The sequence below is a fragment of the Pelophylax lessonae genome (assembly GCF_965119305.1).
Source record: "Pelophylax lessonae genome assembly, chromosome: 1".
Taxonomy (NCBI): domain Eukaryota; kingdom Metazoa; phylum Chordata; class Amphibia; order Anura; family Ranidae; genus Pelophylax; species Pelophylax lessonae.
The window spans coordinates 203,027,916-203,046,240 of NC_138768.1; the positions used below are offsets into that span (position 1 = coordinate 203,027,916).

The 18,325-nt window shown below is 46.1% G+C and overlaps 1 protein-coding gene across 2 annotated transcripts in view; it reads right to left on the reverse strand.

Annotated features, from left to right (window-relative positions):
* Positions 1-17,534, reverse strand: part of MARCHF3 (membrane associated ring-CH-type finger 3) — a 382,664-nt gene extending 365,130 nt beyond the window's left edge. The window contains exon 1 of one of the 2 annotated variants that reach the window (XM_082243695.1): positions 17,365-17,534. The gene's annotated coding sequence lies outside the window, so the exon portion shown is untranslated. The remainder of the gene's footprint in view (positions 1-17,364) is intronic. The other variant, XM_082243697.1, reaches the window with a different exon arrangement.
* Between the last annotated feature and the right edge of the window lie 791 nt (positions 17,535-18,325).

The following is an 18,325-nucleotide window of genomic DNA, read 5'->3' on the forward strand; positions in this document are numbered from 1 at the left end:
AAGGACGTAAATTTTGTTTGGGTACGGCGTTGCATGACCGCGCAATTGTCAGTTAAATTTGCACAGTGCCAAGTTGCAAAAAGTGGCCTGGACGTAAAGCAGGAAAATCCTCCGGTGGTAAAGTTGTTATACTGTATGTATTTCACCGATGTATTTAGTGGTTTGTTTTTAAGTTCAGCTTTAAGACTCAGTGATAGAGTTGCAGAAATCAGGTATAAAACTGATGAAACAGTTCTTTGTTAATCCCATGTATAGCGGTTCCATTTACAGTCATTGCTGCACATGCAATAATATTATGTACACATACTTATTGTGGGTCTGTGATGTAAAAACTTGCTTAGGTGGCACATGACCTGACCATGGCCGATAATAGAAGGGAAGGTCCCTTCCTTCCTCTTCACAGACCTCTCCTATCAGTAAACATTACACTTATCAGCCAGATGCAGCGCACTGGACAAGTGGAGGCAGTGCAATGTTTTCTACAATCTCATGGGACAAATGGTAGAATTGGGAGATATACACATCTTCTCTTCTTTGTCTAATCAGACAGCTGTAAACTCCTGATCTGACAATGGGCAGCTTCTGCGGTCTCTTCATTCATTCCGTCTAGGTTCACACTGAGGCAGGTTTGAAATCATATGACAAAACAATATATCTGGCGCAGGGGCGATACACTAAGATAAAACAATTTTAAAAAAATCAAGTCCGTATAAAATTGTCCATTAATAGGCATAATTCATAGTATAGATGGCGGCAGCTCTCCTCAGAGTCTAGCAGGCTCTATGTCTGGGAGGAAGAAGAAGGGGAAGGCAAAAAGGAAGCGCCACCTAAGTGTAGTATATAATATACTACACTTAGGTGGCGCTCCCTTGTTGATCTCCCCTTGAAATCATGCAAGTCTGAACTGGCATGATTTTAAACCGGCATTTTCAGTCCAACTTCGGGGGCGATTTCACAAAATTCTGTGCGGGTTTCTGCATGGATGTCTATTGAAATCGCCCCCTGAAGTTGCCAAAAGTAGTGCAGAAACTACTTTTGGGAATCAGTGGGGTGCCGCAAAGTCGGCATTGCACCGACTAAGATGATGCCATTGCCAGCAATCGGCTCCGATTTGACATGCGATTTGATGCCAATTTGGACCAATATAAATGTAGGCTCATACAGGTATGTGCAGAGCTTGCTCATGACATTGGTGAAATTTGTGAGGCTAATAGGCTCCAAGCTTTCTTTGGAGGGTTTGATCACTAGGTGTACAGCGACCTGCGTTTTTACACACTAGATAATACCATGTGACCACTACAGCCCATAGAAAACAAATTTATCATCTATGTCAGGGGTGTCAAGCTCAATTTCATCACAGGTCGCATCAGCATTATGTTTGCCCTCAAAGGGCCAGTTATATCTGTAAGATTAGATGTCTAGAGCACCGCACGTCCCCTTACATGAGATGTCAAGAGCCCCCCCACCATCAGAAGTCAAGAGTCACCCACCCTTCCTTACATCACAATGCACCCCCTTACCTTGTGCTGGTGCCAGGTAGATGGTGTGGATGGATCTGGGAAGAAGTGCAGGGTCTGGAGGAGAACCAGAGGAGAGCTGGAGTCAGCTTCCAGAGTCTGCTGAATGCTGAGACCAGGGGAGGCAGAAACAAGGTGGTGTTGATGCTGCACAGAGAGGTGCAGGATCTGTAGGAGGAGTTCTTTCCTCCTCTCTGCTGTGGACTGCTGAGAAGGGGAGGGGGTGGGCAAGAATAAGCCTTTCTGCAGCTGCACAGAGGAGTGCAGGATCTGGCAAAGGAGTTGTCCTCTCTGCTGCCGACTACAGAGACAAGGTGAGGGCAGAGACAAGGGGGGTCCTGCAGCTGTGAGGGCCACATACAATGGCCTGGGGGGGGCCTTGTGTTTGACACCTGTGGTCTATGTGCTTAGTTCACACTGCAACACTGGTGTGTGGGCCTTGCAGTGCAGAAATATGCAACAGGTCTGCATTTTTCTGCACTGCACTGGATGGCATTGCATGTGTCTGCACACCGCTGTGCAGTGATATGAAGTAACAAATAAAGTTAAGAAAACAAAAAGTGAAAAAAAAAACAAAAAAAAAAGGGAAGCCGTGACAAACTACCTGCCAGAGCCAACTCTACACTTGCCTGCAAAGTAAAATGCTGCATTTTATTGTGCATGCTTATCATAAATGAAAGTGATTATAATAAAGTCTCATTTTTATTTAGTTAAAAATAGCCACACTTATTATATTTACCTCCTCTGTGCAGTTGGTTTTGCACAGGAGTAGCCCAGATCCTCCTCTTCTTCGGTCCCTCACCGGTCCTCCTGGCCCCTCCCTCCTGCCCTCACAACAAGCAGCTTTTTATGGGGGCACACGAGCCAAGCCACTGCTCTGTGTGTCCATTCAGACACGGAGCTGCATCTTGGCCCCACCCCCTCTCTCTCCTCATTGGCTTACTGACTTTGACTGACAGCAGCAGGAGCCAATGGCGCCCACTGCTGTTTTGACCTTGAGAGAAGACGGAGACTGAGGAAAAGGGGGAAAAGGGGTTCTCCCTCGAAATGCGTCAGCCAAACCATCACCGATGCCATATGATCCTGGAGGAGATTTGTCTTTACTTTGCTATGCGTATACATATCATGCATTTGTGAGTATTATGTGTTTAACCTTTTATCCTTTAATACATGTTTATAATGGGATTGCACTAGGTCGTGCGCCCTTCTCTTGTTTTTCATTGTTTTTCAGTTTATTTGGATATCCATAGTCCTGAGAGGGCAGCAAGACTCTAGGCTTTGACAATAAGGACTACAGGCATTTTCTTTCCTCGAGCATTTCACCTAAACTTAGGAGAGTTATTTTATTGGCCCACAGCTGTTTCTCAGCCAACCAGGAGAGAGAGAGAGCCCTGGACAGCCAGGTCTCTCATGCAACATCACTGGATCGAGATGGGACTCAGGTAAGTATACGGGGGGGCTGAAGGGAGCTGCTGGACACAGAAGGTTTTCTTTATCTTAATGCACAGAATAAAATTCTGCCTTTAGAACCACTTTAGTTATAAAATATTTGAGCTCATGCATAAAAGTATCACAATTCAATTCAAGGGCCATTAATCTGCAGCACTTTACAAGATTGAAGAGGTTCTTCAATGGTATGAAATATAGACTTTAAACTCCTATATTTTAATAGTAAGGCATTGCCCCTCCCCCTCCCCCAATAACTGTGATTAAAAGTGTATCTAGACCCAAGAACAAGAATGTACTTGTTGCAGATACATCATCAGCAGAGCTGGGAGTCACTACTGAGCGGGGGGGGGGGGGGGGGGAGAATCAGCAGAGCTGGGGGTTACTACTGAGGGGAGGATCAGCAGAGTTGGGAGTTACTAAGAGTGGGGGGGGGGAATAGCCGAGATGGGGTTACTACTGCGTGGGGGGATGAGCAGAACTGTGAGTTACTAGTAAGCAGGGGGAATCAGCAGAGATGGGGGTAACTACTGAGGGGAGGATCAGCAGAGTTGGGAGTTACTAAGAGTGGGGGGGGGGAATAGCCGAGATGGGGTTACTACTGAGTGGGGGGATGAGCAAAACTGTGAGTTACTAGTAAGGAGGGGGAATCAGCAGAGATGGGGGTAACTACTGAGGGGATGATCAGCAGAGTTGGGAGTTACTAAGAGTGGGGGGGGGGGGAATAGCCGAGATGGGGTTACTACTGAGTGGGGGGATGAGCAGAACTGTGAGTTACTAGTAAGCAGGGGGAATCAGCAGAGATGGGGGTAACTACTGAGGGGAGGATCAGCAGAGTTGGGAGTTACTAAGAGTGGGGGGGGGGGGGGGAATAGCCGAGATGGGGTTACTACTGAGTGGGGGGATGAGCAAAACTGTGAGTTACTAGTAAGGAGGGGGAATCAGCAGAGATGGGGGTAACTACTGAGGGGAGGATCAGCAGAGTCGGGAGTTACTAAGAGTAGGGGGGGGGGGAATAGCCGAGATGGGGTTACTACTGAGTGGGGGGATGAGCAGAACTGTGAGTTACTAGTAAGCAGGGGGAATCAGCAGAGATGGGGGTAACTACTGAGGGGAGGATCAGCAGAGTTGGGAGTTACTAAGAGTAGGGGGGGGGGGAATAGCCGAGATGGGGTTACTACTGAGTGGGGGGATGAGCAGAACTGTGAGTTACTAGTAAGCAGGGGGAATCAGCAGAGATGGGGGTAACTACTGAGGGGAGGATCAGCAGAGTTGGGAGTTACTAAGAGTAGGGGGGGGGGGGGAATAGCCGAGATGGGGTTACTACTGAGTGGGGGGATGAGCAGAACTGTGAGTTACTAGTAAGCAGGGGGAATCAGCAGAGATGGGGGTAACTACCGAGGGGAGGATCAGCAGAGTTGGGAGTTACTAAGAGTAGGGGGGGGGGGAATAGCCGAGATGGGGTTACTACTGAGTGGGGGGATGAGCAGAACTGTGAGTTACTAGTAAGCAGGGGGAATCAGCAGAGATGGGGGTAACTACTGAGGGGAGGATCAGCAGAGTTGGGAGTTACTACTGAGGGGAGGATCAGCAGAGTTGGGAGTTACTAAGAGTGGGGGGGGGGGGGAATAGCCGAGATGGGGTTACTACTGAGTGGGGGGATGAGCAGAACTGTGAGTTACTAGTAAGCAGGGGGAATCAGCAGAGATGGGGGTAACTACTGAGGGGAGGATCAGCAGAGTTGGGAGTTACTACTGAGGGGAGGATCAGCAGAGTTGGGAGTTACTAAGAGTGTGGGGGGGGGGGGGGGGGGATAGCCGACATGGGGTTACTACTGAGTGGGGGGATGAGCAGAACTGTGAGTTACTAGTAAGCAGGGGGGGAATCAGCAGAGATGGGGGTAACCGCTGTTCTGTCAGTAATGAACACAGAAATCCTGTGTTCTTCCTATTTAGGAAAACAGGTCTGTGTGTTCATCCAGCAAGCCCATCCCCCACATAGTTAGAAAGCACCCCCTAGGGACACATTTAACCCTTTAATCGCCCCTGGTGTTAACCCCTTCCCTGCCAGTGTCATTAGTACAGTAACAGTGCATATTTTTAGCACTGATTACTGTAGTAATGTCATTGGTCCGCCAAAAGTGTCAAATATATCAGTTAGGTGTCCGATCTGTCGCTCGCAATGTCGCAGTCCCGCTAAAAATCACCGATCGCCGCCATTACTAGTAAAAAAAAAAAATTACATTAATCTTTCCCCTAGTTTGTAGACGGGATAACTTTTGCGTAAACCAATCAATATACACTTATTGGGAATTTTTTTTACCAAAAATATGTACTAGAATGTAAATTGGCCTAAAATTATGATAATTTTATTTAATTGGGAATGTTTTATAGCAGAAAGTAAAAAAAAAATAAACTTTCTTTTTTTTTTAGAATGGTTTCTCTTTTTTTAATTATAGCGCAAAAAAAATTAAATTGCAGAGGTGATAAAATACCAGCAAAAGAAAGTTCTATTTGTGGGAAAAAAGGACATACATTTTATTTGGGTATAACGTCGCACGACCGCGCAATTGTCAGTTAAAGAAACGCAGTGCTGTATCACAAAAAATGGCCGGGTCACTAAGGGGGAAAAAAAAAGCATCAAAAACAAATCAAAAAGCATGTTGAAGCGGTAGGCGCATTAATGTGCGTTAAAGTCGAAGTAAGTGTAAATGAAAGTTTCAAATATATTGTACACATCTTGTGGAGTAAACACAGACTGGGCTATGAAATACAATTCCACAACTAGCCCCATCGTATCAGATGAACATGATGGATGGGTAATCCAGAGTCTACCGAGATCTCAACATTTATTAGAACATTTGTCTGCTAAAAAGCAGTCAAGTCTGATGGACAAATGTATGAAATGGAGTTTTTCCCATCACCATTTCTGCTACTGCCCAGCATCTATAATGCAGTAGGACATCTTTTTACGTTTTATATCATAGAAAAGTGGAGATGCCTTCAGTTTTACCATAGATCAGCATTTACGATCTGCCACTGATCAGATGACATTTCTAGCCTGCAGTGATGCTCCTCTATGGTGACCCTGGTCATCCACTGTGACTCAACATTCTGGGACACAAGTTCCTTTCCTTTGTCATCATAAAGAAAGTTGTGTCACACATATAATAAATAGGGAACTATAAAACCCACAGGTTTTACGAGAAAGAGAAAAGGGAACAGAATTTAAAAACATATCAAGCTTCACGGATCCTTATCATTTTTCACCATGTAACACTTATTTAACTAACAAATTACTGTTCCACATTTTCAAGACCAGAAAACATCAGTATAATCACACTTGTATGAAAGACCATTATTTTCAGAAACTGAAAGTAAAGCCCCATTCACACCTGTGTGTTCAGTGTTGTTGGTAGGGATAGACCAATATGTTTTTTTCAGAGCCGAAACCGATATTTTGGTCACAACGTATCTGTATCAGCCGATATGGGCTGATATTTTGTACATTTAAAGTTTTGAAAAATAAAGACAATGTTTTAAACAAATCTGGTACTGAACATGTTCATTTTTTTTAATGCTTAATGGCTGGCCTTCTGGCACCCTGTGGTGAGTGGCTGGCTGGCTGGCACCCTGTGGTGAGTGGCTGGCTGGCACCCTGTGGTGGGTGGGTGGCTGGCTGGCACCCTGTGGAGTATGGGTGGGTGGCTGGCTGGCACCCTGTGGAGTGTGGGTGGGTGGCTGGCTGGCACCCTGTTGTGGGTGGCTGGCACCCTGTGGTAGGTGGGTGGCTGGCTGGTACTGGGTCTGTGGGCGGCTGGCTGTCTGGCACCCTGTCTGTGGGTGGCTGGCTGTCTGGCACCCTGTGGTGGGTGGCTGGCTGGACATAGAAGAAATGGCCGCACTCCAAATAACATCAAGATTCTGATTTATTAAACGAACATCCCAGTGCGAGTGATGTTCATCTAATAAATCAGAATCTTGATGTTATTTGGAGTGCAGCCATTTCTTCTATGTCCATTGAGTGCAGAGGCGAGCCGAGGCGGGCACCTGTTACATCATTAGGCTTCTGACTTCACCTGGAGCAGTGAGTTTTCTTCTTGTTCCTATATAGGGTGGGTGGCTGGCACAGGGGCTGTGGGTGGCTGGCTGGTACAGGGCCTGTGGGCGGCTGGTACAGGGCCTGTGGGTGGCTGGCTGTCTGGCACCCTGTCTGTGGGTGGCTGGCTGGCACCCTGTGGTGGGTGGCTGGCTGGCTGGCACCCTGTGGTGGGTGGCTGGCTGGCACAGGGCCTGTGGGTGGCTGGCTGGTACAAGGCCTGTGGGTGGCTGGCTGGTACAGGGCCTGTGGGTGGCTGGCTGGTACAGGGCCTGTGGGTGGCTGGCTGGTACAGGGCCTGTGGGTGGCTGGCTGGCACCCTGTGGTGAGTGGCTGGCTGGCTGGCACCCTGTGGTGGGTGGCTGGCTAGCACAGGGCCTGTGGGTGGCTGGCTAGTACAGGGCCTGTGGGTGGCTGGCTGGTACAGGGCCTGTGGGTGGCTGGCTGGTACAGGGCCTGTGGGTGGCTGGCTGGTACGTACAGTGCCTGTGGCTGGCTGGTACAGGGCCTGTGGCTGGCTGGTACAGGGCCTGTGGGTGGCTGGCTGGTACAGGGCCTGTGGGTGGCTGGCTGGTATATACAGTGCCTGTGGCTGACTGGTACAGGGCCTGTGGGTGGCTGGCTGGTACAGGGCCTGTGGATGTGGGTGGCTGGCTCGCACCAGGCTGCTGTGGGTGTATGCTGTGATACACTCCCGCAAGACTAGTCCCGACTCCAGACAAGGCTGTCCAAGGCGAGGGAGGCGGCATGACGTCACAAAAATATCGGCAATATCAGCCAGTTTTGGGGCCGATACCAATATAAAAAGTGCACATCGGCCTTGCCGATAATCGGTCTGTCCCTAGGTTTAGGTGCAGTGCAATAAAAACAAAAAATGTAATTAATAACTAAATAAAATAACAACATTTAAAAAAAAAAGGTCCTGCATGCTGGATCTTTAATGCACTTTCATCAAAATGCACATTCTATCTAGTTCAATGGTAATGCATCTAAAATTGCACCGCACACATGTGAACTGGCAATGTTACAAGCAACAATGATTTCAGATCTCCGTTACAAAGTACATGGATTCCGATACAGCAGTTTTTATGGCTTTACTTTGAACCTGTGAGACACTACATTATGGATGGAGTACCATGAAATACAGAAAAATAGAATACTTCTCACAAAAAAGATTGCAGTCTGGTAACTGTATGAAGTTAAAGCAGTGAATAAAACCAAAACCAAAAGAGGAATATATTGCAGCTTACCAATTGTTCGACATGGTGGATGCATCAGTTTTCTTTACATGAAGCCAAACTCCAGCTCACACTTTATAAGCAGCTACATTAAGTTTTTTTTTCCCTTTTGGGATAAAGATTTTACATAAATAAATGAAAGCTGGTCATTGTAAGCTCCCCTGTCAGTGTTAAATGGTTTGTCTCATCTCTCTAAGACTCCTTATACACTTGGCATTTTGGGATTGCAGCAGAATCTCTGCAATTCTGTCCATGATCTTAAAAAATGCACTGCAATCACATAACACAGGTTCCCTGAAAAGAACATGGTGCCGTTTTTCTATGATTGTCGCGCAATTTATCATGTGGCAAATCGCATGAAGCTTGCCATCTAAAAGAAGCACCTACTCCTTTTATGGGCAACAAACTTCATGTGATTTGCTGAACATAAAATTGCACTACAATCGCAGCAAATCTGCACCAATTTTTAGGTGCCATTGAAAATAATGGCACCTGAACCTGCATTATGTGTTTGCAGTGCGTTTTGAGATCATGGGCAGAATCACAGTGATTCTGCCGCAATCCCAAAACACCAAGTGTGAATGGAGTCTAACTGACACATTCTGCTGGACAGCTTGTTTTTTTTTTGAAAAACTTTAGACTTAGGGCTCTTTCACACGGGTGGTCCGATCAGATCCGCCTGTCAGTTTTTTAGGCGGATCTGATCGGATCCTCCATGCAGCTCTATGGGGCAGCGGGTGTCAGCGGAGGTCACCTCCGCTGCCATCCGCATCCGATCCTGTGCTGAAATCTGGACGGATGGAAACCCTATTTTTCCATCCGTTCAGTAATCGGAGCGGAGCGGATCTGATGAGAGCGGACAAGCGGTCCGCTCTCCTCCGATCCCCCATAGAGGGCAGCGGGTGCTGAGACACCTCCCTCTCCGCTCTGCAAGCGGAAACGGAGCTGTCATCCGCCCGGCTCAGTGGGGATCGCGGATCGATCCCCGCTGAGCAACACGGATCCGCCTGCGGAGGCGGACCGTGTGAAAGAAGCCTTAGTGTCCATTCACACTACCGCAACTTGTCAGGCGACTTGTCAGCCTGACAAGTCGCGGTCCGTCTGGGTCCATTGACTGCTACAGGACCCGTTCTAATAGGAGCGACACAAGTCGCTCCGACTTAGAAAAAGGGCCCTGTACTACTTCAGGGCGACCTGGAGAGACTTGCATAGACATTCATTACATGAAGTCGTGCAAGTCGTGCCGAAGTTCGCGGTGCACGCGACTTCACAGGTCGCCCCCGAAGTTGTGCCGCGTTAATGTGAACTTAATGGCTGGATCACCAAATAAAAATATAGAAATGAAAGTCTAAAATAAAAATAAATAAATAAAAAGGAAGAAAAAGAATGCAGACATCAGATGTAAGAAATAGTAAGCTGCAATATAATAAAGGTTTGCTTTTGGATTTAATACTACTTTAATACATGCAATCACAGTGTTCTGCATATGAATTCATTTTTTTTCATATTAAAATGCAGACCAAGCGGTCCAAAAAAAAAAGTACCTGCAGCAGGGGTTTGAGAAAACAATACAAGAAATAGAATGTTCTATTTTGAGAACCTCCGCTTTTGTTGAATTGGTTGGTCTGCATGTAAATATAGGGAACAATATAAAGGCATGTACATAATAAAAAAAAAAATGTATTCATATACTGAATGCTGTCATTAAAGCAATTTCAAGTCTTGTTGGATGGATTGGTCTGCATGTAAATATGGAAAATATAAGTAAATACATAAAAAAAAAAAAAAAAAAAAAAAAAAAAAAACTGTATTCAGATACTAACTGCTATCATTAAAGCAATTTTCAGGACTTCCCACAGACTTGCAATTGAATAGATGTGTGAATTTGAGCTGGCCATTCTAATGGGCCATACACACTATAAGATTTCCTGAAGACTTTTTCCTTTAGACTTACCAAAACCATATAATATGAGGTCAAACCTAAACACTTTCAATTTGTATGCAATCTGGCAGGCCCTTGCACTACATAGAAAAGGTAAATCTGAAGGAAAAAGTCTTCAGAAAATCTTATAGTGTGTATGGCCCTTTAGGATCACAGAGATACCTCACATTTGTGGTTTTAACACGGTTTCCATATGTGGGCGCTACTTGCGTATGCGTTCGCTTCTGCACACGAGCTCAGAGGAATGGGGCACTTTTTAATTTTTTTTTATTTTTTTTATTTTTTATTTTAACACTGTCCCTTTAAAAAAAAAATGCTTTAAATCACTTCTGCTCCTATTACAAGGAATGTAAACATAACTTGTAATAGAAATAAGCATGACAGGTCCTCTTTAATGTGAGATCTGGGGGTCAAAAAGGCCTCAGATCTCACATCTACACCTAAAAGCAATTAAAAAAAAAAAAAAATTGCCTTTTAAGGCCGTTGGGCGTAAGTGACATTTGACATCGCTCCGGTCTTCCAAGGGCATAGAGTCAAATGGGGGCTATCTTGCCCTCACTCAACTTCCTGCCCAGCAACACAGGGGATCAGATTGTTTTCCCCACTACCGATGGCTCCGGTAAGCGGGGAAAAGGACCGGGAAGCAGAGGGAAGGGGGGTGGGCAGGGCTGCTGTTAGAAATTGCGGGGCCCCGTACAGACTACCTGGCAGGGCCCCCACAAAAAAATATTAAAGATATATTTAGCTAAAATTACAACAAAATCACTATTAGCAGACACAAATGTAACATAACTCGCATAATTCCTGCTAAATCTAAAAAAATAAATAAAAATATGTTAAGTAAACATGAAGATGAGATGAGAAAAATATACAGCCTGGGCAGTTGGAGCTCAGTGATCAAAGAGACAGAGAGAGAGAAACAAAGTTACAAATAAACTCCTGAGTAGAGATAACATTAGAGCCAGTGCTGGGAGGGGGGCCCACACAGGGAGGGGGATTAGTGAAGGGACGACTGTCTCTTTCGTAGCAGATAAAAGCTGATAGCAGAGAGAGGGACAGATCAGATTCAGGTGCTGAAGGAAGATTTCTGTATTTGTTGTCCATCACTAATCCCCCTCTCTGTGTGGGCCCCCCCTGTGTGCTCGGGCCCCCTACAAGTATGCTGGTGGTCCCCCCCTATCAGCGGCCCTGGGGGTGGGCACTGTGGCCAATCTGCCGCTGGGACCACTTTTATGTAAAAGAGGACTATCGAAAATGTAAGAAAATCCCAGGGTTATGGCAGCTATCTGCTATCTGCTGCCATAACTCCAGCATTTAACATCAAAGTAGTGACGTAAATACAGGGTGGGCGTTACAGAAGTGGGTAAATTGGTCACAACATATCAAGTGGAAAAAAGAAGAACTACCTGAATCTGTTGCACACGCACAGGTTAGCCCCCGTTCACATCTGAGTGTTTTTCTGATTGAAGCTTGTAGCTTTAATAAGCTTAACAAGCCAAATCCCATTCATTTCAATTGCCCCTATTCACATAGGAGCATTCGCCTGAAGCAAAACCCCTAACACTCAAAAAAGTACATCAGCTTCTTTTTGGCACACAGGAGGCCGATTGGGCACTGTAGACTTCAATGGGAACACCTGATAATGTGCACCACGAGAGTTGTACAAGCGTTTTGATGCGCGTTTTCTACCCAAACAGCTAAACAAAAGCACCTGTAGCCGTAAAACTTTTATAAAACACTTCTGCTCAGGTATGAATGCAGCTTGTCCTGTTCACGTTGGTTTGCTGAGTTGCCCCAATGCCCGAAAATGATAGGATTTTTTTTTTTTTTTGCATGTTTAGGCATTTTTGGCCCCCATAGACTTGTAGGCCCCTTTCACACAACCATGCCGACAGGTCAGTTTTTCAGTCTATTCACCCCTATGGACTGGCGGGTATCTATATACACCCTCTTACCTCCGATTCATCCTCCCCTGTCTAGGTGGATCAGATCAGAGGTAGTCGGGTGTAAACGGGCAGCGAAGTACATTCACACCTGGCTGTGTCCGTGTCCACTCTGCAAAAACTGAGGGAACCGCTCCTCTGCCCGGATCAGCAGACAGATCCTCTGCTGTTTAAATAAAAATGGAGTTCACCCCATGTGAAAGGGTCCAATGGGATGAAACTGCTCTGTCCTTGCACAGCCTACAAAATATATGCCTAAAGCTTAATACTAGTGCAAAAAACATTTGGAAACTTTGTAAAACAAAAAAAACTTTTTAGAAACGATCCACTCCGTTTTAGGTGTGAATGCAGAGTTGAAATGATTGCAAACGATCACCTTGTAAAACAACCCATCCAGTTCAAAATAGAAATTAAAGTCAAAATATTTTTTTTGGAAAACAACTGACTTATTACTGGCTGGATCACCAGAAAAAAAAAATGAGAAGAAAGCCTTAAAAAAGAAAACTAGCCCAGCCATCATATCCAAGAATTGGCAAGTTGCAAAATAATAAATGTTTGCTTATGGGTTTCAAACTGCTTTCACTGCATTCCGTGTGGCCTATAGCAAAATGACGGCTGGACAGTGGCTTTCCAATTCTGACTGGACGTCATATGACACCCTTCAGAACACGCTCCTCGTGCACACAGCGTAGCAATCGGTGCTGGGATGTCTCACTCGAATCCGCTGCATCTCCAATCACGGTAAAGAGCCTATGATGTAGGCTCTTTACCATGTGATCAGATGTGTCCAATCACATCTGATCACAGTATAACTATGAAAATGCCGGTTATCGGCATTCCTCTACTCACGCTTACAGCAAGAGTAGAGGAGAGCCGATAAGCGACTTTCCTGATAGGGGGGATCTGCACTGATAATTTTTAGCGCAGCTCCACAACTGATACCAACCAGAGCCCACCAGTGATGCCTATCAGTGCCCATAAAAGGCTGCCTATCAGTGCCCATAAAAGGCTGCCCATCAGTGCCCATAAAAGGCTGCCCATCAGTGCCCATAAAAGGCTGCCCATCAGTGCCCATAAAAGGCTGCCCATCAGTGCCCATAAAAGGCTGCCCATCAGTGCCCACAAAAGCAGCCCATCAGTGCCCACAAAAGCAGCCCATCAGTGCCCACAAAAGCAGCCCATCAGTGCCCACAAAAGCAGCCCATCAGTGCCCACAAAAGCAGCCCATCAGTGCTGTCTGACAGTGCCACCTATCACTGTACATCAGTGCTGCATATCAGTTCCCATCAGTGCTGCATATCAGTTCCCATCAGTGCTGCATATCAGTTCCCATCAGTGCTGCATATCAGTTCCCTTCAGTGCTGCATATCAGTTCCCTTCAGTGCTGCATACTAGTGACGCCTCATCAGCACACATCAAAAAAACAAAAGTTTGAGTTGATTTTTATTTATGTATTCTCAATTAAGCTGCATAAATAATATCTTGCACGGTTGTAATGTTACCATTTAAGCCCCGTACACACGTACCGATCGTCGGCATACAAACGTCGGTGGACGAAGGATCTGCCGATTGTACGCGTGTTAGTATGGTGCCTCCGACAGATGTCTGCGCACAATCCGCGGACAAAAGTCTTTCGTGCAAACATGAAAATATTTGTATGCCGACACCAGAACGGACGATTGTTCGCCTGTCAGTACACAATTCGGCCGACAGACCGCAGATTTGCAAGACTGGGCATGCTCAGAAAATAGAAAACACAGGGAAAGTTAACCATCACATGACATCACTTCTGCAGTCGGCGGACAAAATTCTTGTGCTGTCCTTGTGCTGTCTTTGCACTTTTCAGCAGACACCGACATCCCGGGGAGAAAAGAGGAACATTTGTAAGCCGACCATCGGTACGTGTGTACGGGGCTTTAGAGTGGATAAACATTCTATACACATTGATGGATCAGAGAGACAAACAAATCAGGAAACTTGACCAAACGTCAGGATTATGTTGTCATGGAAAACTCAAAGCCGATGCTTACATCTACAATAGATCTTGGTGACACTCATACATAACCTCTTTTCACAGTCAGTATTATTCATTGCTTCAAAGAACTCCACCTCTGGAGACAATTAGGAGTTCTATTTATAGCCCACACACCTCCTTTGCAGGAACTAAAAATAGACATAACAAATAAAACACAATTCATATTTGTTGATCAACAGAATAAGATTTATTGTGTTACTTTTAGGACAGTGCTAGTATGCAGTGATATGACCAGTACATGATTGGTATTGCATGTTGCCAATGTAGAGTATTTAGGAGCACCAGCGAGCTTGCTCATCCCCTACATGTCCTGTTTTAATAAAGAGTTCTTTACAAAAGAGAAATGCTGCACTTGACCCTTGGCTGAAACTGGTTCCAATTCCAAAAACATTACTGCCTTAGTCATTTGATGACAAGCACAAACCGGAGATATTGTGATTTACCTTATATGCATATATGCAAGGCTGCTTTTTATACCCAGCCTGGCACGGACACGTCCCCTAATGCTACTCAATGCACTGTGCATAGCACTGGCCTGGAAACTGTTAATCAAGCTTTCAAGGTCATCAGCTGATGTGTGACAGGCATTCCTACTTTATGCACTCACAAATTACTCCAAAATTGCAAATGTTTGAAGTTTATATTGTGAGATAGAACGAAGTCACACTTGGCAGAGCTCCATGGCTAATCTGTCATGTGCATGAGAGCATTGATAATGAGCGGTTTGTATGTATGACTTGCAGAAGCTTGGAAGGAAGCTAGCGCTACAATCTAGCTGCATGGGGTATCATTTCTATCATAGTATTAGATGATATTTTCCAGCAAATTACCCTTATGACAGAAAGTAGACTATGCAGGTAATAAGATAGATGAGGGCCTTATGTTTTCTTATTTCACTCTTTATCAGTCATTTATCAAGGGCAATGGAGTGACTGAGGAACTACGCTGTCTACAAATGCTTCTGTGTGGATTTAAAGGATAAGATTTAATATGTACGTGAATGATATGTTAACATTTTCCAGAGGTTAAAATATCAAGAGATTTAAAATTGGCAAAATTCCCCTTTTCACTATCTAGATTAACCCAGAGGAATCCTTGAAAGAATTTTCAGGCCTCTGGGAACCTCTGCTACAACCAGTTTACCTGGGTCCAGCTGAAAAGAATGCCCCCTCACACTGGTGCCAAGCAGTTAGAATGCTCCCTCATGTTGGCGCCCAGCGGGAAGAATGCCCCCTCACGTTGGCACCCAGCGGAAAGAACACCCCCTCACGTTGGAACCCAGCGGGAAGAATGCCCCCTCATGCTGGCACCCAGCAGGAAGAATGCACCCTCATGCTGGCACCCAGCGGGAAGAATGCCCCCTCACTATGGCGCCCAGTGGGAAGAATGCCCCCTCACTATGGCGCCCAGCGGGAAAAATGCCCCCTCACGTTGGCGGCCAGCGGGAAAAATGCCCCCTCACATTGGCGGCCAGCAGGAAGAATGCCCCCTCACATTGACGGCCAGCAGGAAGAATGCCCCCTCACATTGACGGCCAGCAGGAAGAATGCCCCCTCACATTGGCGGCCAGCGGGAAAAATGTCCCCTCACTTTGGCGGTCAGCGGGAAAAATGCCCCCTCACATTGGCGGCCAGCGGGAAGAATGCCCCCTCATGTTGGCGGCCAGCGGGAAAAATACCCCCTCACGTTGGCGGCCAGCGGGAAAAATGTCCCCTCACTTTGGCGGTCAGCGGGAAGAATGCCCCCTCACGTTGACGGCCAGCGGGAAGAATGCCCCCTCACGTTGGCGGCCAGCGGGAAGGAATGCCCCCTCATGTTGGTAGCCAGCAAGAAGGAATGCCCCCTCACGTTGGCGGCCAGTGGGAAAAATGGCCCTTACAGTGGCGACCAGTGGTAAAAATGGCCCTTACAGTAGCGGCCAGTGGGAAAAGTGGCACCTTACATTGGTGGTCAGGGAGAAGAATGCTCCTACAGGTGATCAGTGGGAGCAGTGCCCCTTGCATTCTTAGTAAGAAGAATTCCCTACTTATAGCAGTAGTCAGAATGCCACTCTTACAGACAACTAAAAAGATCACAGGTGACATGCTGCAGGCTCTGCCAAGTGGTGTTGGTCCCAGAACTATCCAGGCGCCATCAGACTGGAGGACAATTACCCACTGCTCATGGACCCCCTTAGTAACCTCTGGAGGAACCCTGTTTGAGAGTGGCTGTTCTAGAAGAATTATCCTCATCTCTCAGGTGTATATACAATGCACACATACCAGAGTAATGCACATCTTCACCATTTATCCACAATACTCATAGACTGATGAAGCATTTAAATATTGCATGAATGTTAAAACTATCGCCCATCACAGTGTAACCAGACGTAGACACCAGCCTTACCTACTTGATGAGACAAGCCATGGGGTCTAAATGGGACATCATCCAGGACCACTACTGACACTTCGCAATCTCTTTTCATACACAGGACTGCAGATGGTGCAGGTGATACTTGACAGCCACTGCGTACCCCAGCATCACAAAAACCACTTGACACTTGCACAAAATATTAAATCTACCAACGTGTAGCGCTAATCATCTCTTAACGTGTAAAACGCATACAAGTGACATTTTACAGCAACGTCTGCGAAACTTTTCAGGTATGGAGAAGGCAATTTAATGAGCCTTGTCAGAGATCCATGTCACCTCCAGTGTGATCATCTGTCACAAGGTGTAATCCATTTGTACATCACAGAATAAAAAAACAGAAGGCAGTCAAAGCATTTCCCAGGATTGTCTGGCTCCTTTCAATGTTGTGTTTTAACAGATGGGACTGACTGGCTTGTAAAGCTTCAGCAATAGCAGTGAGGAATCTGCATGGGCTGCTGGATGATCATAAAGTTTAAAGACAAGACAACAGACACCAACAAAGATCAGACCCCCCCCCCCCCAGCTCATTCATTGCAGAAGTTCAAGATGAACAGTCAACTGCAGCAGATGACAGCTGTGCCATGAGCAGGAAGGGAACATGACCCCCAATCATTATGTGTGATCAGCACTCTACCCCTGGGAGATAACAATGTGAAGAATTCAGCACCATGCACACACACACATCAATCCAGCACTAAGAGGATGCATGCATGCCATCCACTAATGAACTCACCATAGTAAATGGACATATGTCACTGGCACATATAGAGTGCAGGATGCCTTGATGTCCCTCCTAGGATCCTCCACAGATCAGATCTCCCACTAGAAGAATGCAGCAGCAGCAGCAGCAGATCCTGTACACTGACTTCCAGCTCTCACAGCTGCCTGAGCTCTGAGCTCTGTCAATTCATTGACCTGCTGGGGAGGGGGCGGATACAACGCTTTGATTGCCAGCTCCACCATCAAATCGTGGCTTCAGCTGCAAGCAGACGGCTACCAAGGCGGCCAATCGTTGCGGGGCAGAGAGGCGGGGCGCCAGCAGGGATTCATTCAAGACTGCAGAGTGTGGGAAAGTGTGAGGAGGGGGGAGGAGGGAATGTCTAGTAGAGAGGCGTTCGGGAGGATGTGGCCCCCTGCTGGACGCATGGTGTGTGCAGGCTTCCCCTGGATACAGAGCCACTTCTAGAGCCCTCCGGTATTTGCAGAGATATTTGTGTCCTTCTTCTTCTCAGGATAAAACTGGGCTTCCTCTCAGCAGATGGCTGACACCACCAGTACACACACAGCTACTAGGATACACACTACAACATTGGCCCATGGCCCTGGGTCAGGGACAGGAGGGTTCTGCTCAGTTCTGTCCCTGATTTCTGCCATTTAGAATATGTTTTACACAAACACCTCATATACCGAGTCTATTTCCAGCTATTACCACAAATTCAGATCATCCGATTCAAAGAAGGATCGCTTCATTTTTTAATCAATAGAGAATTCCATCTTTTGCAATGAATAAATAAATGCGCTTATATTGCAAAAAGCCAAAATGCACCTTTGTGGGTTTTTTGCATGTAAAGCCTAGAACACACTATAAGAAAATCTGACAAACAATAGTCCAGTTTTAAAAGTGAATTTTATCGGCGCAAACAGTTGCTTATGAAAATAAAGTGCAAAATTAAACACTTTACCACCGGAGGATT